The 20,156-nt window shown below is 38.9% G+C and overlaps 1 long non-coding RNA gene across 10 annotated transcripts in view; it reads left to right on the top strand.

The window, feature by feature from the left end:
• Nucleotides 1–20,156, top strand: part of LOC116548945 — a 1,126,598-nt gene that overhangs the window by 24,182 nt on the left and 1,082,260 nt on the right. For 2 of the 10 annotated variants that reach the window (XR_004267645.1, XR_004267649.1), the window contains exons 1-2: nucleotides 6,450–7,192; nucleotides 10,961–11,038. This is a non-coding gene — a long non-coding RNA (uncharacterized LOC116548945). Of the gene's footprint in view, nucleotides 1–6,449; nucleotides 7,193–10,960; nucleotides 11,039–20,156 lie in introns of those variants that run through there. The other 8 variants (XR_004267647.1, XR_004267650.1, XR_004267646.1 and 5 more) reach the window with 6 other exon arrangements.

Below are 20,156 nucleotides of genomic sequence, written 5' to 3'. Positions count from 1 at the left end.
AGGATTTGCTGATGGGACAATTGAGCTGTGTGAGAGAGGAGCTATATATATATTTTTTTTTATGAGTAAGTTTTTGGCTTAAATGGCTGGGTGTCTGGAGATACCATTTACTGACACGAAAAGTCACAATTTGTTGTGGGATTGGGGAGAAGAAGCAATAGCTCTGTTTTGGGATGCCTATCTCTATCTAACAACATGCCACATGTCTGAAGACCAGACACGGTTATAAGACATGCCTTAAATCTGTTAGCTTGTTTAAGCAATTGTCTGAGATACAGTAATAATATTGAGCCATTTTGATTGAGGAAACTGAGGCAAAGAGAAGTCACATGTCCCCTGCCCAACTGCAAAATTAGGATCTAAATTCTAGGGAGCCTAGCTCCAGAATCTGCACTCTTATCTATCTAAATAGATACATTGAACAGGCAATTGGATACAGTCTTCAGTTCAGGGTAGAAGTCAGGTCTTGGCCAGGCACGGTGGCTCACGCCTGTAATCCCAGTACTTTGGGAGGCTGAGGCGGGCGCATCACGAGGTCAAGAGATTGAGACCATCCTGGCCAACATGATGAAATCCCATCTCTACTAAAAATACAAAAATTAGCTGGGCGTGGTTGGCATGCGCCTTAGTCCCAGCTACTCAGGAGGCTGAGGCAGAAGAATCGCTTGAACCCGGGAGGTGGAGGTTTCAGTGAGCTGAGATTGTGCCACTGAGCTCCAGCCTGGAGATAGAGCAAGACTCCTTCTCAAAAAAATAAAATGAAGAATAAAAAATAAGTCAGGTCTAGATAGAGATATACAATTGGGAATTATTAGCACATTGATGGTAATTGAAGACATGATACTGTTTGAGATCATTTAAGGAGAGAGCATGGATGGAGAAGAGAATCAGTTCAAGGGCTAAGTGTTGGAGTATTTCATCATTTGGAGCACAGAAATGAGAGAAAGCGCCAATAAAGAAAAAAAATTTGGCCTTGCATGGTGGCACACATCTGTAATCCCAACACTTTAGGAGGCTGAGGAGGGAGGATTGCTTGAGTCCAGGATCTCGAGACCAGCCTGTGCAACATGGTGAGACTACATTTCTACAAAAAAAGTGGGGGAAAGGAAATTAGCTGCGTGTGGTGGCATGTGCCTGCAGTCCCAGCTACTCAAGAGGCTGAGTTGGGAGGATTATTTGAGCCTGAAGAATGACACTGAAGTCATCTATGATCATGCTACTGCACCTGGGCAACAGAGCAAGACCCTATCTCCAAAAGAAAACAAAAGAAAAGAAAAGAAATAGAGTGAACTTTTCAGTGGAGTAGGAGGTAAATCAAGAGAGTGTTGTGTGTGGGAAGCCGAACATAGAAACTAGGCTGGGCATGGTGGTTCATGCCTATAATTTTAACACTTTGGGAGCCAAAGGTGGGAGAATCTCTTCAAGCCAGGAGCTTGAAAACAGCCTGGGCAACAAAGTGAGACCCCACCTCTACAAGAAATTTAAAAAATATATGGGCACAGTGGTACACACCTACAATGCCAGCTACTCAGGAGGCTGAAGTGGGGGAATCCCCTGAACCCAGGAGATTGAGACTGCAGTGAGCTATGATCGCACCACTGCATGCCAACCTGGGTGACAGAGTGAAACCCTGTCTCTAAATCAATCCTTCAGGCAATTGATCATAGAAATTGCTTCAAGAAGGAATGATCAGCTCTGTCAAATACTGCTGATAGCTTGAAAAAATGATGACTGAGAATTGACCAAATATTTGGCAGTACAAAGTCATTGGTAGCTAAGCATTTTCAAGGAATGATAGGGACATAAACTTAAGGGAGTGTGTCAACAAGGGATAGGAGGAGGGTAAATGGAGATCACCAGGTTGGACAATTTCTGAAGATGTTTTTTCTAAATAAAAGGAAGCATAACTAAGCTCTCGTTTCTTCTCCACTAGTGGCTCTCCACTGACTCCTCTAGACTGTGACACTCCATCTTCACCAAACTGGTAACTCCCAGAAAAGTCATCTCTGGGGGCCTTACAAATCTCAGTTGTCAGAAACACACTTGACCAACAGCCAGTCATACACTCATTCTCACCTCTGTCCTTTGCTGGTTTATGGGCCACTTATAAACCCAGTGTCTGGTCCTATTACCCCAGGTGCCTCCCTCTCAACAGCCTTTTCAATCTCCCAGACTGAGTTAGCCATTTGTTTTATGATCATGGGATCCTGAACTTTGCTCTATGGTGCTTATCACAGTTTGTAATTAGATACATTTTTGTATGATTATTTTATTTATATTTATCTTTTCTATTATACTGTGCTAAGAAACTGGGCTCTGGAGTCAGATGGCCAAGATTCAAATCTCGATCACATACATGGACTAGTTGGATGGGCAAGTAATTTAGTCACACTGAGACACAAACTGAGACACAGTTTTCTTATCTGTTAAAGTAGTATTCACTTCATCTAATTTTTGTGAGGCTGATACTATGTAAAGGGTCTAAAGACTGGTGCCTGGCATTCAATTAACCTGAAAATCATTGTGAATATATTCAAGTAGAAAATATATATTTAAAAATATATAGCCAAAATAACCCAGAGCTAACCTGTTTCTTTCCACCTACTCTTCCCTCCCTCCACTGCCACTCAGGCTCACTGTGTTATGTATTAGGCACATATCTTTTTTTTACCTATATTATACCCAACTGCAAAAACCATTATCTTACTGAATTTACCAACTTGTAGAATTTTTTTAATGGAAATGATCTAAAATGTTATAAGAATTTCCACCATTAATTTTTCCCTACAGGACAGAAGCCCCTTTGTTGTTTTGGGGTAATACCCAGTGAGTAAAAGGCACTGAACTTTCTAGTTATGTTACTCCATAACAAACCACCTCTCAACATAGTGTCTTAAACCAACCATTTACTATGATTTATTATGGTCTGGTGGGTAAATTGGGCTCCTCTGAATAGTTCTTGTTTGTTTCTGTCATAGTATTGCAGGCAAAGAGAGCAGGGTGCTAAAGTCATCTGTTAGCTTCACTGTGCTGGATGTAAAATGTGATTTCTTCACTCACATGTTTAGGTGGAATACAGTGGATGGAACAATAGCTGAGGACTGGCTGGATTTCTCTCTCTCTCTTTGCCTCTCTCTCTCTCTCTCTCTCTCTCTTCTCTCCATAGTGTTCTCCATGTGGTAGCTTGGCTTTTTAATAGTATGGGGATTTCAGTGTGTTCACACTTCTTACATGATGGCTGGCTTTCCCAGAATGAGACCTAGGTAGAAACTACAACACTTCTTATCTTGGCTCAGGAGTCACACAGTGTCACTTCTGCTGCACTCTGCTAGTCAAAAGCAAGTCACACAGGACCAAGCCAGATTCAAGTGGAGGGGAATACACAAGAGTATGAATTCTGAGAGGCATGGTTCATTGTAGGGTCGTCTTTGAGGACTAATGACCAAAGTAAGCCTATACACATATACAATAAAACCACAAAGACTCTGCCTTTAAGAAACTTATAGGATAGTACAGGGCAGAGGTTTTTAACTTTTGCACTACTGACTCTTTTTATCAAATACTCTTTATTTTTAGAATAGTTTTAGATTTATAAAAACATTGCAAACATATGCAGTTCATATATACCCTACACTCAGTTTCCTTTATTATTAACATCTTACATTAATATGGTACATTTGTTACAATTAAAGGACCAATCAATTGGTATATTATTATTAACACATTCTATGCTTTATTCAGATTACCTTAGTTTTTACCTAAATTCCTTTTTCTGTTCAAGGGTCCCATATATTACATTTGGTGTTCATATCTCCTTAGACTCCTTTTGGCTATAATTTCTCACACTTTGTTTTTGATGGCCTTAACAGGTTTTGTTTTTTTTTTTTAAGAGACGGAGTCTTGCTCTGTCACCAGGCTGGAGTGCAGCACTGCGATCACTGCTTACTGCAGCCTCGACCTCCTGGTCTCAAGTGATTTTCCCATCTCAGCCTCCCAAGTACCTAAGATAGCAGGCGTGGGCAACCACGCCTCACTAACTTTTATGTTTTTCATAGAGACACAGTTTTGCCGTGTTGCCCAGGCCAGTCCTGAACTCCTGGGCTCAAGTGATCCTTCTGCCTCAGCCTCCCAAAGTGCTGGGATTACAGGCATGAAGCACCACACCTGGCTCCTTGGCAGTTCTGAGAAGTCCTGGTCAGATGTTTTATCAAATACCCCTCTATTGGAATTTGTCTGACGTTTTTCTCATGATTAGATTGGGTTTAGGGCACATGTAGTATCAACATGACTTACGCATGTAACTTCTGATCACCTGGCTGAGGTAATGTTTGCCAGGTTTCTTCTGTAAAGTTACTCCCCCATGCAACTCCCCTCCCACCTTCTACTGTGGAAGTTAGTAATCAGCCCACACTAAGGAATGGAGAATTATGCTCCCTCTCCTTGAGGGAAGTTATTTATATAAATCATTTGGAATTATTTGGCAAGGAAGATTTGTTTCTTCTCCTCTGATTGGTTATTTTTCAGTAATTTATTTATATTAGTATAGACTCATGGATATTTATATTATACTTTGAGTTGTAAGCCAATATAATGTTGTGCATTTTGTTTTTTAAATAGTTCTAGCTTTAGACATTAGGAGGCCTTTCCGATGGTTCCTGTGTCCCTTTGACATACCCCTAAGAATGTGGGTTTTATTTTGTTTTCTGAGCACTTCCTTTTTTCTAACACTACAAGATGCTCCAAGCCCATTTTGTATATTTTATAAAGCTCCAGTCTTAGAGTCAGCCTTTCATCTAAGGACCCCCAAGTTCGTTTATTAGAAGCCAAAATCTGTAGGGTGTTTAGCAGCATCTTTGACCTCTGCTTATTACATGCCAATGGCAACCTTCCTCCACTTATCAATGATGTCTCCAGACTTTGTCAAATGTCTCCTGGAGAGCAAAATGGCCCCAAGTTGAGAACCACTGCTACAGAGATAGACCTGTTGAAAATCACATTAAGATAATATAATGGAGAGCAGTGAGAGCATTCCAGAAGAAGCCTCTGAACCTGTCAGCAGATATGGCTGAAGGTTTCAGAGGAGGTTTGCCAGAGGAGGTGCCATTTGAACTGAGAACTGATTTGTAATTCCAGTTTTATTGAGCAATTGTCACAAGCCAGACATAGGTAATGTTTCACTTTCATTATTTCATTACCAGCCTTAAAAAGCAAGTATTATTGTCACTTTACAGCTGAAGAAACTAAGGTTCAAAGGGACAAAGTAACTTACTTAAGGTGTTTGAGCTGGTCTGAAGGACCCAGCTGTGCATGTGGATGGAAAGTTTTCAAGGGTACTGACATGTGCCTGTACTGCTTGAGTCAAGACTATCTCAACTACTTCTGTTGTTTATAGACATGCAATACCACTTGTTGTTGTTGAGACGAGTCTCGCTCTGTCACCCAGGCTGGAGTGTAGTGGCATGATCTTGGCTCACTGCAACCTCCTCCTCCTCCTGGGTTCAAGCGATTCTTCTGCCTCAGCCTCCCGAGTAGGTGGGACTACAGGCACATGCCACCACGCCTGGCTAATTTTTTTGTATTTTCAGTAGAGACGGGGTTTCACGATCTTGATCTCCTGACCTCATGATTCACCCACCTTGTCCTCCCAAAGCGCTGGGATTATAGGTGTAAGCCACTGTGCCTGGCCAATATAACTTCATTTTTAATTTATTTTTCTCATTGAACTCTGGCTTATTCAGAGCAGGAACCATGCAGTGTTCATCTTATGTCGGCTTCTAGTACAATGTTTGCAATGTGATAGGTGTTCAATAAATGTTTGATAAGTGAATTAACATTGGTCTATGTCATCAAATTTACCACTCACAGCTTACAGAATTAATTCACAATTCCTTCCAGTCAGATCTCTATCCTGGCAGCAGCTCTGGTAGAGTACTCGTTGCTGGACACACTAGCCAACCTCCAGGAGTCTTTTAGTCATTCTGCCTCATTGTTTTACTCTCAGCATCCCATAAGGCAGAGTTGGCTGGTATCATGACTTCCTCAAATGTTTATGGTATGTGATCATAGTATGTTGCCATGGGTTAGAGTTGCAAAACAGGAATTCTCTAAGGGAGGGAAAAATATGGTACATCTCTAATATTAACATGTCAGAATGTATTGTTACTAGTTTCCACATGTAATGCCAATTGTGTGTATATGTATTATATATATACAATATATATAGTGTGTATATATATAATATACATATATTCTTTTGAAAATTCCTTTATCTTGATTGTTGTAGCATTTAAGAGGAAATTTTATGCAGATCATGAAAGATATTTTTTCCTTTCTTTAAATTCCTTTCCATTCTCATCCTAATTTCCTTTTATTTAATTTATTAATTTTTGGTGGTGAGGATGGAGTCTTTCTCTTTGTTTATTAAACAAAACAAGGGAAGAAATGTCCTTTTTTTGTTCCTTTTCTTTTTTCTACAACTTTTGGATCTGCTATTTGCAGTTGCTCTGAAATTTTTGTCTATTGAATTAGAAGTTGCTCTCTGGTTTCAAGACTCTTCCTTCCTTTCCTTTGCTAAAATTTGGTCTAATTAAAAAAACAGTAGATCATAGTTAAATAAAACTGTACCCAGGATAACCCTAATTTCCATATGCAGATTTATCTACACTGACAGCCACCCCCCTTACACACACACACTCTCTTTCTCATTCTCCTTTCCCTCCTCTCCATCTCCCTATTGCATTGTGTCTGACTGATTTTCAGAGCACCTTCGCTGTTTCCCCCTTCTCGTTCCCTTCCCATAAAATATCTAGACAGGAAGGAGGTGGCTGCAGAGGCTGAACAATCTCATATTCTGCCTGCAATGTCATCGTTTCTTTCCCCCATTTTAGGGGGATGAAGTTGCCCAGCAAGGGTTGCAGAGAAGCTGGAAAGGAAGGGGGGAGCTCTCCAGAGGCAGCTGCGGTCAGGGGCAGGGACTGCCGCCAGATGTGCCTGCCTTTCTGAGCTTTGATGGGAAAGGGGCAGCAGGAGGAAATATTGGGAGACAAAAGCCCCGGTTTAAATGATCATTTTCTTTATTTAACATGGCAGCAGACACTCTCTGCGTAGGATCATCATGCCGAGCATAAACTGGACTTTCCCACTTGCCTGGCAGGAGTCAGACAGATCCCTGTGTGCTAAATGAGCATCTGAGGTAAGACCCACTGTTTTCAGATACTTGCCTTTTTCCTAATCAATTAATTTCTTAAATATATGTTTCAGCTTCAACCACCAACAGTATAGTGGGGGCAAATCTGTGTTAATGTGTATCTAAAAAGCCAAGATAAAGCAGAGGTATAATAGATTCAAGTCAATTTGGGGAGGTTAGTTACTTTGTCAATTCTGTGTATGTTGTTTGTTTTTTAGGAAAAATATTTGGTTTAAGAATAAACTAGTGTCATCATAATCCACCACTGGTGATAATACTGATGTTCAGACTCTTAAAAAAACTTTGCAAAAAGACAGTGAGCTACAGATGCCTGTGCTGTATTTTTAGCTCACATACAAATATTAAAACTCTTATTAAAATGATAGGGTTTTTTTTTTTTTTTTTTTTTTTTTTTTTTGCAGAGAAGGCATGAATGCTGCATAATTAAGTACAGTATTTAATTTGGCTGTTGTGAAGCAAAAGAATAAGGTAATAATTTTTATTGTACTAATCAGTCTCAAGATGTTCTCTGTGTTAATTGGGTTAAAAAAATTGCAGTACTTATTAGAAATTCTAATTTCACAATGCAGCACTGACAATAAGCTCAGCCAGTGAATTATTCACATCTTTAATTTGCTCACTTAATGACAGTGTTCTGTAATCAGAGTGCAGAGACTGCTGCCTATGCATTATGTATGATGCTCAGGACTTAAATGCAGGACATTATGAAGCTCTCAGTGGTTCAGTAATTAGTTTTCCACAAGACAGGATTTAGATATTCACAGATAAAAGTCCACAGTTGGATAATGCTAAGGTTGCAACACAAAATAACAAAGGAAAGGAAGCTCAAAGTTTAGACTGAAACTTTGTCTCTAGGGCCTTGTCCACCGTGGAAACAGAATCATGCCACCTGAAATAGTTGCCTAGCTCTGATCACATGTTTGAAAACTGTTTTTGAACAAAGTTGTAGCAGGCAAGGCATTTGAACAATTTCAGTGGACCAGAGGGGAAAGATAAAACCTTTTTAATTAGTGTTCACAGAAGCCCTGCAATATATCCTCCTAACAAGTCTGTAGTATGCATAGCAGGCATCCTCAATGTGCTTTGTAACTTAGTTAGTGCAAATGCAAATCAGGTTACAATAGTGTTTGGCTGTAATTGTGTTTGTAAAAGGGTTACATGCCCAAATGGAGATTGAGCTTGCTCATGGTTTTGTTCCAATTGCTTCTGAGGGAAGGTTTGAAAATCAAATGAGATATTAAGTAAATCTGGGCATGAAAGGCAGTAGATCCAAATTGTCAGCGCAACTTTGGAATTTCTTACACTTGTCAGTTTGGAGTTGTCAGTTTTTCCTTAATGATGCTAAGGTTGTTCTGTCATAATTATGTAACTTTAATGGATTACCCAGCCCATTAGCAGTACTTTAAAAACATATACTAGGTTTCAGAAAACATGTCACAGTATCATTTCTAAAGTTTAATAAGTAACTTGAAATCTTTAAGTGATTTTTAAAAAGAAGAACATGCTGCTTGGTAAATTGTATAGGGTATTGTTGAGAACTTAAATATTAATATTTACTAATAAAATCTCACTGCATTATCATTCATCAGTCTAAGATTTATGCTCATTTTCAAAATCCAGGAGTTAGAATGCTTAATAAAAATTGGTATCCAACATTGGAATACATAGTAATACTTTGTAAAAACCGTCTCTTAGAGGTTAGAGCATTTTCTACAAGAAAGTTGAGTTGAGAAGCCTTATAAGCAAATGTAATATTTAGTAAACAAGGGTCAAATTTCTAAAAGTTACATTTACCATACATTTGAACATTTGAACAATTCTAAATTAAAAATTGTGTCACATCTCCAAATTTGACTTCTAATTTCTAGAACTAAAAAGTTACTTCAAGAAAAGAAAAAACTTTTTCATAAATGTTGAGGAAGCTATTGCCTGTGTGATACGTAGAACATATTTTCTGAAAATGGTGCTTGATTGGAGCAGAATTAGGATACTAGGGAGCTGAGTAGGTGACCTGGCTTTGACTTGGGTTTGGATCCAGGTTAGCATCCATGTATGGGTAACATGTGGCAATCCAATCATCTGGTGGTAGTGGTGCTGATGGTAGTTAAATAAAGTTCTTTTTTTCAAAAAGAAAGAAAGAAAGAAATGGTTGGGAATTAAGAAACTTGAGTTCTATTCCTGCTTTTGCCACAAAACAGCCATGGAGTTGTTACAGGTAAGAGTAAAGTTTTTTGATGATTATACAGCACTAGATAAAAACAAGGCAGTTTTATTTAACATAAAACTAAATGTATTTCTTCGAACCTGTGTTATTCATTATAGCAGGTATTGCCATCCATTTGTAACACTCTATAATGCTAAAATGTCAAAATGTTCTCAAGCAAATCAATTTAAATTTAATTAAATAAAAAATAAGCCATGAGGGGAAAAAGTATTCTTAGGCATTTGGGGGCGAATAAGAGCATTTTGAAGTCTTATAAAATCAATTTGGTATTACCACTCCAAAAAGGTTAGCAATCATAATGCTTTAGAGAGTTCTTCTTCCCATAACTTAAGATACACTTGCATATTAATATTATAAGAAGTCTTATGCATGAACTGTCTGCTAATTACTAAGATTTCAGCCATTTTTTTTATTATAGATTGTATGAGTCAGATTGAAATCATTTATACGACTAGAATTTTGGAGCTCTTTTCCTCACTAAAAGTCAATTGACATATCAATCAATCAATAATTGACTGATCAGCTGGGTGTGATGGCTCGCACCTATAATCCCAGCACTTTAAGAGACTGACATGAAAATGGAAAGCGAGCTGATCAGATGTGTGTTTCACTTGAGGCCAGGAGTTTGAGACCTGCCTGGCCAAAGTGGTGAAACACCAACTCTACTAAAAATATAAAAATTAGCCAGGCATGGGGTTGCAGACCTGTAGTGCCAGTCATTCAGGAGGCTGAGGTAGGTAGGAAAATTGCTTAAACCTGGGAAGCGGAGGCTGCAGTGAGTCTATTGTGCCACTGTATTCTAGAAAACAGAGCAAGACTCCGTCTCAAAAAAATTTTTTTTAATTGACTATCTATGAATTATTTTTTTCAACACCTACTGAGCACTTATAATATTAACAAAAATAACATGGTTGGCTCTGTCACCTAGGCTGCAGTGCAGTGAGGCAATCTTGGCTCACTGCAACCTCTGCCTCCTGGGTTCAACAGATTCCCCTGCCCCAGCCTCCCGTGTACCTGGGATTACAGGTGTGCACCACCACACCTGGCTAATGTTTGTATTCTTTTAGTAGAGACAGGATTTCACCATGTTGGCTAGGCTGGTCTTGAACTCCTGACTTCCTCTCATTCTTGAAAGGCCTTAATCCCTCTATACCATGTGAGAAATTGAAGCCTAAACAAGTTAAGTAACTTGACAGCATGACACAGCTGGTGAGTGGAAGCTGGAATTGAACCAGCTTTAGGTACTCAATTTTCAAACAATAGACTATATTTTCACTTTTCAAGGCCTTCTGCTAAAGCTGAAAGAAGGTAGACTGATAGAGGTTCTTGTCTTCAAATTACTCACAGTGGTAATACTTGAATTTCTTTTACCTGGCTCAGTTGTTGGTCAAGATTCTTGCTCCTCATAGTGCAGCCCAGAGACCAGCAGCATTGGCATCATCCAGAACTAGGCTTAGGTGCTTCTCAGACACTAATGTGGACTTTGAATCACCTGGGATCTCTTTATAACAAAGACTCTTATTCATTAGGTTTGAGATGGGGCCCAAGACGCTTTTCGGACAAGTTTCCTGGTGATGCAATATCGATGTTTGAGAAACCTCCATTTGGTGAGTTCTACAATTTGTCTTGTTTTTTAGTCAGACCCAGTATAACAGATTCCTCACTGAGTCGTAGCTTTCCTCCAATTCTGATGTTCTCTTGATCCAAATCGAAGAACTTTTACCTTGGCTTCTTGACTACCGCCCTCTCCTGCCTTGGGTCCCAACCTATGTAGCTATGGCCCAGAATGTCTGCTTAGCTCTAGGTTGTATCTTTCTTTCTTTCTTTCTTTTTTTTTTTGGAGGCAGAGTCTCACTCTGTTGCCCAGGCTGGAGTGCAGTGAGGCAATCTTGGCTCACTGGGTTCAAGAGATTCCCCTGCCTCAGCCTTCTGTGTACCTGGGATTACAGGCATGTACCACCACACCTGGCTAATTTTTGTATTCTTAATAGAGACAGAGTTTCACCATGTTGGCCAGGCTGGTCTCTAGCTCCTGACCTCAAATAATCCGCCTACCTCAGCCTCCCAAAGTGCTGGGATTACAGGCATTAGCCACCGTGCCCAGCCCTAGCTTAGACTTTCTTTTGTGGCTCTGAATTCACATTCCCAGTTACCAGTGATATTGTAACATCAGCCTGGTTGAGGATCTTCATTCCCTCTTCTTCATCAAAACCAACTGTGAAGCCTATTAAAAACCTGCAAGCCTTCTAGGTCTGTAGCCATAAATTTTAATTCTGGGGCAAGTCTTTGGAATTTTTTTTTCTTGTACAAAGTTTTGTAGTTGATTCTGATGGGTGTCACATACTAAGAACAACTTCCCTAGAAGCCCCTGCTGTGCTCTGACCTGATGGGAACACCTTGGAAAGTAATTTTGGCATGGCTTGGGTTCAAGTTTATAATATACAGAGAACCTTTTCTCTATGCCTCTATGTTAGCAATGGGAGCACAGCATGGAGAGAAGAGAACTTAAAATTTTACTGAACTACTTTCAGAAGGCTTTGCTGAGTGATTGGCGTTTGAATTGGATGGCCATTGAATGAACAGGTCCTTTGTTCAGGCCAAAGGAGTAGCATATGCAACGACAGATAAAAGTGAGAAGTGGACCGGGCGCAGTGGCTCAAGCCTGTAATCCCAGCACTTTGGGAGGCCGAGGCGGGTGGATCACGAGGTCAAGAGCTCGAGACCACCCTGGTCAACATGGTGAAACCCCGTCTCTACTGAAAATACAAAATATTAGCCGGGCATGGTGGTGCGTGCCTGTAATGCCAGCTACTCAGGAGACTGAGGCAGGAGAATTGCCTGAACCCAGGAGGCGGAGGTTGCGGTGAGCCGAGATCGCGCCATTGCACTCCAGCCTGGGTAACATGAGTAAAACTCCGTCTCAAAAAAAAAAAAAAAAAAAAAAAAACTGAGAAGTGTCTTAAGTAGACATCCATTTTGACAAAAGTGTTTAACACATGGAAAGGAGAAGTAGGGGATAAAATCATAAAGGTAGATAAAAGCCTCACTTTTAGAACTTCATATGTTAAACAGTATGTGCTTTATTCCACATATTATAAGGATTATCAGAGGTTAAGATGGAAAGCAAGCTGAGCAGATGTGCATTTCAGAAAGATAACCTTGGCATTGAGACAGATGAATTCAGTGAGGCAAGACTGAAGGCAAAGAGATCAGTTAGGTACCTGTGGTAATAGAGTGTGAGATGAAGAGGGATCCTTTCCTTGTGTCATATGCCTTAAGTTCCTCTGTCTCAGACACTGATGATGTTCTTTTTCACACTTACATTTCATAGCAATAGCCTGCTAAGCTTTTTAGACCTTATAAATGGCATGGCCTTGAGAATTCAGGTAACTCAAAGCTTTTATGAGCCATCAGTGGTTCTTACTTCTCCTGATTATTTTATTTTATAGTGCTGAGACAGCTGGCTGTAGGGTTCTTCCCTCAGGAGATACTTAAAGCTTTTAAGGTAATTATTTGGGAGCAAAATCTTCTACAATGGGCTAAGATAAATTTGAAAGCAGTTAATGAGCAGCAATATGAATGCCAGTGGTGGGAGAGTTGTGTCTAGGCCTGTTGAATGCACTGCTTTTGCCCTAGCTTTGGATAAAGAGTTTGTGCTTGACCTAGCTTGATTTTTTTAGGTCCTGTCTCTGGATTTGTTCCTTTTAGAGTGACAGCTCCAGTCAGCTGTCTTTTAAAATAAGTTTAGATGTATTGCTTCACTAGCCTTCATTTACTCACCTCTACGTAGAAAGCTCACTAAATTCTAACAACTACATATATTGTAGTATGGAGCATATTTGGGAGACAATAATACTCACTCTCAGATGTGCCTAGGCATTTCAACAAGTTTTTGACCCAGCCTAATTTCTTCTGATTTCCATTTCTGTCTGTACTTCCTTGTTCTTAGCTCAACTCTGTCTTCCTTTATGGGGTAAACTGAGTGTCCCCCTCCCCAGAAGATTTCTACTTTATAACTCTCAGAACATGTTAATATGTTACTTATACAGTAATCCTCCCTTATCTGAAGTTTTCCTTTCCACAGTTTCAGCTACCCATAGTCAATCACAGGTCTGGAAGTATTAAATGAAAAATTCCAGAAAGAAACAATTTGTAAGTTTAAATGCTGTTCTGATTAGTGTGGTGAAAGCCACACTATCCTACTCTGTGCCACCTGGGTGTGAGTCATCCATTTGTCTAGTGAAACCCATGCCGTAGACACTACAAGCCCATTAGTCACTTAGTAGCTGTCTCCATCATCAGATGTACTATCAAGGTATTGCAGTGCTTGTGGTCAAGTAACCCTTATTTTACTTAATAATGTCCCCAATGTACAAGAGTACTGATGTTAGCATATTGTTAAAATTGTTCTGTTTTATTATTAGTTATTGTTGATAATCTATTACTCTGCCTAATTTATAAATTAAATTTTATTATAAGTATGTATATATAGGAAAAAACAGTGTATATAGGGTTCACTATTATCCTTGGTTTCAGGCATCCACTGGGGGTCTTATCTCCCTTGAGAATAAGGTGGGGAATACTCTATGGCAAAAGGGACTTAGGCGGTATGATTAAGAATTTTGAAATGGGAGACTATTCTGGATTTTCTGAGTGGGACCTATGCAATCAAAAGGGCCTTTTAAAAAGGTAGGCAGGAAAGGGTCAGAGAAAGGAGGTGCTACTGTGTTGGATTTGAAGACAGAGGGAGGGGCTATGAGCCAAAGAAAGCAGGCACCCTCTAGAAACTGCAAAAAGATGGAAACAAATTTTACCGTAGAGCCTCCAGAAGGAACCAACCTTGCCAATATTGGACTTCTTGTATCCAGAACTGTAAGACAGCAAATTTGTATCATTTTAAGCCACATAGTTTGTGGCAATGTGTTAGAGAAGTAATAGAGTATTAATATAGCATATGGTGTACCTTTGACTGATTTGTTTCTTTGCTCAGTTTGTCCCACTGATAACATTTTTATTGGTTTATCGTTACTCTTCCTTGAATACTTCTCTTTTATTGAGTCAGCACCTTTACTCTTTCTGAGCATCCATTTCCTCAGGACTTTGTCTAAGAGATGAGTGACTGCTGATGCTGTTCTGACGGGAGTGAGGAAAGCCCAGCAAAGCATGCCATACTGTCTGCTGTGCAATAGTTGTGTGATGAATGCACATCCCATCCCTTCGTGGGGTTTTACTCACAGTCTTGGGGAAATTTAAAAGCTGTTTTGCATATTGACAGCTTACAGGATAGAAAAGTTTCATTTAGAGTTTAGATTAGTAAGTGCTGAGTGCTAATAGCATTTCTAGATTAATTTCACTTTCTTTAATGCATTTTGAATCTCATTTAGAAGATATTTTAATTTTGAATTCTTGGCTTTTATGGTAAAATACATCTCATTTGTGGTCATGTTTATATTTTACATACTTAACTAGCTAAAGCTTAGCAGAGCAGAATTCCCTCCCCCAACCAACACACTAGAGTCCACAGTACAATTAGTGTCCCACATAGGTAGAGGCCTTATGGGTTAAGTGGGAATGCAGATGAAAGTACTTTGTCAAGTCTTTTGCTGTACAATGTAAATTGTTGGTACACTGTTGCATTTATAAGGTTATGATCTCCTTGAGAATAATACTGAATATTATTTCCTTGGATCCCTAAGGCCTTATAAGATTTGTTAAATAAGTTAATAAATAAGTTAGAAAATTAGACTGGGGCAGGGAAATGAAGAAGAGTTGGAGTAAAGGAAGACAAAGACCTGGATTTGATAGTACTTTGAGTAGGATCACTCACTATTTATCTCAGAAATGGCTCCTGATCCTTATATTTGTGCTCTCACCCCCTAACCTATACACAACTGGTGTGTAAATGCTAAACCCTCCCTCACATGAACTTGTCTCAGTAACTTAGACTGCCCAAATAGGGTGAGCATGTAAAGACCCCCACTCCCTATAGTATTTTCCTGTTGCTGCCTTAACCAATAACCATAAATGTGGTGGATTAAAATGACACAGATTTGTCATCTTACAGTTCTGTAGGTAAGAAGTCTGGTCCAGAGTCTTAGCTCTCACCAGGCTAAAACCAAGGTATCAGCAGACTGTGCTCCTTTCTGGAGGTTCTAGGGAAGAATCTGCCTTGCTCATTTGAGTTGCTGGCAGAATTCAGTTCCTGGTGGTGGTGGGGCTGAGACCCCCACTTTCTTGCTTACTGTCTAAGGGATGTTTCCAGCTTCTTAAGGTCATCCACATTGCGTGTCTCATACACCCGTTTCTCCATCTTCAAAACCCACAATGGCAAGTCCGGTTGCTTCCTCATTTCATATTTCTCCTCCTCCATCTTTCATATGATCTTTTTGGCCCACTATTTTGCCTCTCTCTTTCAATTTCAAAAACTCATGGTTACTTTGGATATATATGGATAATCCAGAATAATCGCCCCAGCTAAAGATCCTTAACTTAATCATACCTGCAAAGTCCCTTTTGCCTTTAAGATAAAATATTCATAGGTTCTAGGGATGAGGAGGTAGAACTCTTTAGGGCATCATTATTCTGTATACCATAGCCCCTAATTTATAACATTTGCCTATATTTAAATTATTCCACATTTTGTTTTCTGATTTGTATAACAGCATTTTTTTTTTTTCCTTTTTGGAGACAGAATCCCGCTCTGTCTCCCAAGATGGAGTGCAGTGGTGTGATTTCAGCTTACTGTAACATCCACCTCCTGGGCTCAAGTGATTCTCATGCCTCAGCCACCTGAATAGCTGGGATTATAGGCATGTGCTGCCACACCTGGCTAAATTTTGTATTTTTAGTAGAGACAGAGTTTCACCATGTTGGCCAGGTTGGTCTGGAACTCCCGGCCTCAAGTGATCCACCCACCTTGGCCTCCCAAAGTGCTGGTACTACAGGTGTGAGCCACCACGTCAGCCTTAATTTGGGTAATAGCATTTTTAGTTTCTCTCTAAACCTCAGTTATCCATTCTCAGAATTCTGTCAGGCGTCTGGTTTAAGTCCGTTGTCAGCTTCATTTTTCTGCAATATAAAGTCATTTTTACCCCAGTTTGTTTCAATCCAGTTAGATTCAATTCAATTCAACGATAATTTATTGTCTGCTGAAAACATTCCTAGTATGATAAGGTAAGGTATGGAGTTTGTAATCTGCTTGTAGAGATAAGACATATTCACAAGATATAGAGAAAAATGCAAGATAGAATACAATTACCTACTATGTATATATTATAGACGAGAGCTAGAAGGGGAAGATTAACATCCATTGGTGGGATTAAGTAAACAAAGTTGTGCTTGGCTGAAGTCACTAATGTGCTGTGATTTAAGGGACAATGGGAAGGTCTTTCTGCTTGAAACTGTCTCCCTATGTAGCCTAAAATTTGTTGTATCACTTTGTTTCTATTAGATTATATTCATTTAGTTTAGCAAACTAAATGTTTTTTATCAAGAAACATTTTATCAAGAAATCCTGTAGAACTCTTGCTTTTGGTGTATATATTCTTTTTTTTTTTTTTTGAGGTAGAGTTTTGTTCTTATTGCCCAGCTTGGAGTGCAATGGCGCAGTCTTGGCTCACCACAACCTCTGCCTTCCAGGTTGAAGTGATTCTACTGCCTCAGTCTCCTGAGTAGCTGTGATTACAGGCATGTACCACCATGCCTGGCAACTTTTGTATTTTTAGTAGATGGGGTTTATCCATGTTGGTCAGGTTGGTCTTGAACTCCTGATCTCAGGTGATCTGCCAGCCTCGGACTCCCAAAGTGCTGGGATTACAGGTGTGAGCCACTGTGCCTGGCCTATATTCTTAATTTTTAATTGAACCGCTGTATACTAATCCCTATACTTTAGCTTGAATCAACTTTCTGTAGATATTTAAAAAATATTTCTCTTCTAAATTTGTTGTCCTAATAACTTGATAGGATTTCTAGCAGCAGACATTTTTGAGACCTTAGTAATACATGATAAGTGAAGTAAGTCAGGACCAAATGAGAAAAACCCTTGGAAAACTGACCTAGGCCAGGACACCTTTTATTTTCTTATGATGCTCCTAAGAGAAATTAACATGGCAGTAGTGCTAACTCCCATGGACTGTGGCCAGGACTCCATATTCCAGTGTTCAAGCGGACATAGTTCAAGCCCGAAACAAACTGCTATTAACATCATAGAAGTTGTTAAAATGATAAGTAGTGACCCAGCTATAGAAGTGTTTGGACAAGAGTATATAATTACAGTCAGGTAGAGGTAGCTTGTTTTCAAAATACTAGATCCAGAACCTTAGCTACTATCTGAGGATACAGATCTAAGTTCTAGCTCCATTTGGGAGAAAGGCTGATAAGAGGTAGATAAGTTCAGATTCCAAGCAAATGGCCTAGAGTTCAGAAAGGAGACTTGAACATAAAGTGGACACTATGGCTAAAGCCCAGAATAGAGTGGTACAAAGGATCGAGCCTGGGACTTGGAGCACTAGTGTCATGGGAGACATGGGTTTTGGATGATAGGACAAATTTCAGACTGTTGGGATTATGACTGTAATATCCAATGAGGCCTCATTCTCATTGGCTCTGGCAGGACAGGACTCACTGACTGTTGTTCTTCAAGACCTATAATGGCAAACGCCAGTGTAGGCTCAAATTGTCAGCCTTAGAGGAATACGAAGAGCACAGTCAATCTCCACTAGGGATTTTATGGTAAAAATAACATCTCAGGCGTTTGTCCCACCTATGTTGTAGAGTTTGTCTAATACCATATGACTAGTCATGATTGAATTAACAAGTTATTCCTATGAAAGTGTTATTCTAAATCTAGACCTTGGTCATTAAATTATTTGTTCATTTTGTTCACTTTCTAAGCTAAAAATTTAGGTTTTATTTTAGCTGAATAGAAAAATAAATTATAATAATTCAAGTTCTCTGAAATGAAGTGAGAAGCCATGGACTCCCTGAAACTGGAAGGATCAAACCATATGTTGGATGATCACTTGGCAGATGAGATGCTGAGGGATTAAACAGATGACATTTAAGGTCCCTCACAATCTTAAAACCCCGTGTAAGCCAGGATAATATAAACATGCCTAGAGTTCATAAACATTATTTACTGAACACCTGGCTTCTTTTAAATTTTAGAAAAACACTTATTAATTAGAAAAGAGTTATTAAAATGGTATAATTTTCATTAAGCATGCTTGGCCATTTTAAATTACTTGCTTCAATTTAAAATCCCCTTAATACACTGATTACTTATTAGATAAACCAATAATCTTCTATGATACGCAATAAAATGCAAATTTATGCATAAATATTTAAATATTACAGATAGTCATATATAGTGAGAATCCTCCTTTTTTTTTTAAGCATGAAATTCATACTGGTATATTTTATTACAAAGTTGTTTGTTTAAATCCTGAAATAAAAAAAAAAAAGTTTGTTTCCTAGTTGCACTGAGTTTCAATGGCCTTTTAAATTGCAATTAACCTTGGAGTTCTTTTAGAAGAAGGGCCTGTCTGTATTTAAGATGTATGTTGCCCTAGGTAAGGCTGTTACGCAAACAAACCCTGCTGTGCCTGGCAGTCTATGAAGAAAAGTCTAAAATAATGGTGTGTGATTTTGGAGTTGCTGTCTATATCTAGGAATAGGGTCCAGTGAAAAAGGCCTTTTCTAAACTCTTGCTTTGGTGCCTCCAGTTTAAACCTGGAATTACCAAATTTTTGTGCTTCAGAGATCATTAGTGATGACTCTTGCCTCATTGAGTCACAGTGAATTTGAGTGGCTTAACTATTCATCTGTTGTACTTTTTTAAGAGTTTTCCAAGCTCCTTCACCTCCAATTTGACAGACTCATAATCTCAGTTATGAGATTCAGTGACACAGACAAGATCACACTGTCAGTAGATGGGCGTTGTCTTGCTTCCTCTTGCGATGCTGGGCTACGGCCTTATATAGTACTGCTTTCCATTTTTATTTCTCTAATGACTACAAGGTGACTAAATAAAACCTTATTTGTCTGATGGTAGGTAAAATAAAGTTACAATCTAGACCATTAAATATAATTTTCTTTTATTGCAAAATAATGTTTGTAAGATTTGTAAGTACTTAAAGATGTTTTTTTCTAAGATATTTACCAAACCTTATAATGTGTAGTATATATTTTATAAATAATATAGATGTCAGTCATATGTATTAAGATATCAGATATCTACAGGTTTCCAGATACTTAGCATTTTAAAAATAAATTGCTATTTATACAGTAATAGTTCACTTATTGCTTTGTGATTGTTAGTCTTATGAATATTGTTATATGTAGTTGGAACAATCAGGAGCAGAAACTTGATCATGATTCAGGCTGAAAGTTATTCTCAGAATTTTAATTTCATAATGTTGTACATTATAAATAACTTACTTGATTTATCTTTATCTTTATGTGCTGATTTTTTAAAAAAAATTCTTAACTACCTGCCTAAAGCTAGAGGTAAGCAGGAATTTTGATTGCATCATTCTTATATCTTGTTTCTAAGAATTTGCTTTTCCAAAGAAAGATCACATTCCTTTTTCCCTCCTTCCCTCCCTTCCTCTTTCTTTCTTTTTTTCCCTCTGAGCTCAGATGTGATACTCCTGAAATTTCTCTGTTGTCATCACAAGAACTCCCTAGCATAGGGAAGATGTACTCAAGCCACTTTCCCTTGACCTT

The sequence above is a fragment of the Sapajus apella genome, unplaced genomic scaffold (genome assembly GCF_009761245.1).
Source record: "Sapajus apella isolate SASKATOON/1434 unplaced genomic scaffold, GSC_monkey_1.0 scaffold6, whole genome shotgun sequence".
Lineage (NCBI taxonomy): Eukaryota > Metazoa > Chordata > Mammalia > Primates > Cebidae > Sapajus > Sapajus apella.
Note: the sequence above shows the minus strand (reverse complement) of the source record. Positions and strands in the feature narration are given on the sequence as shown.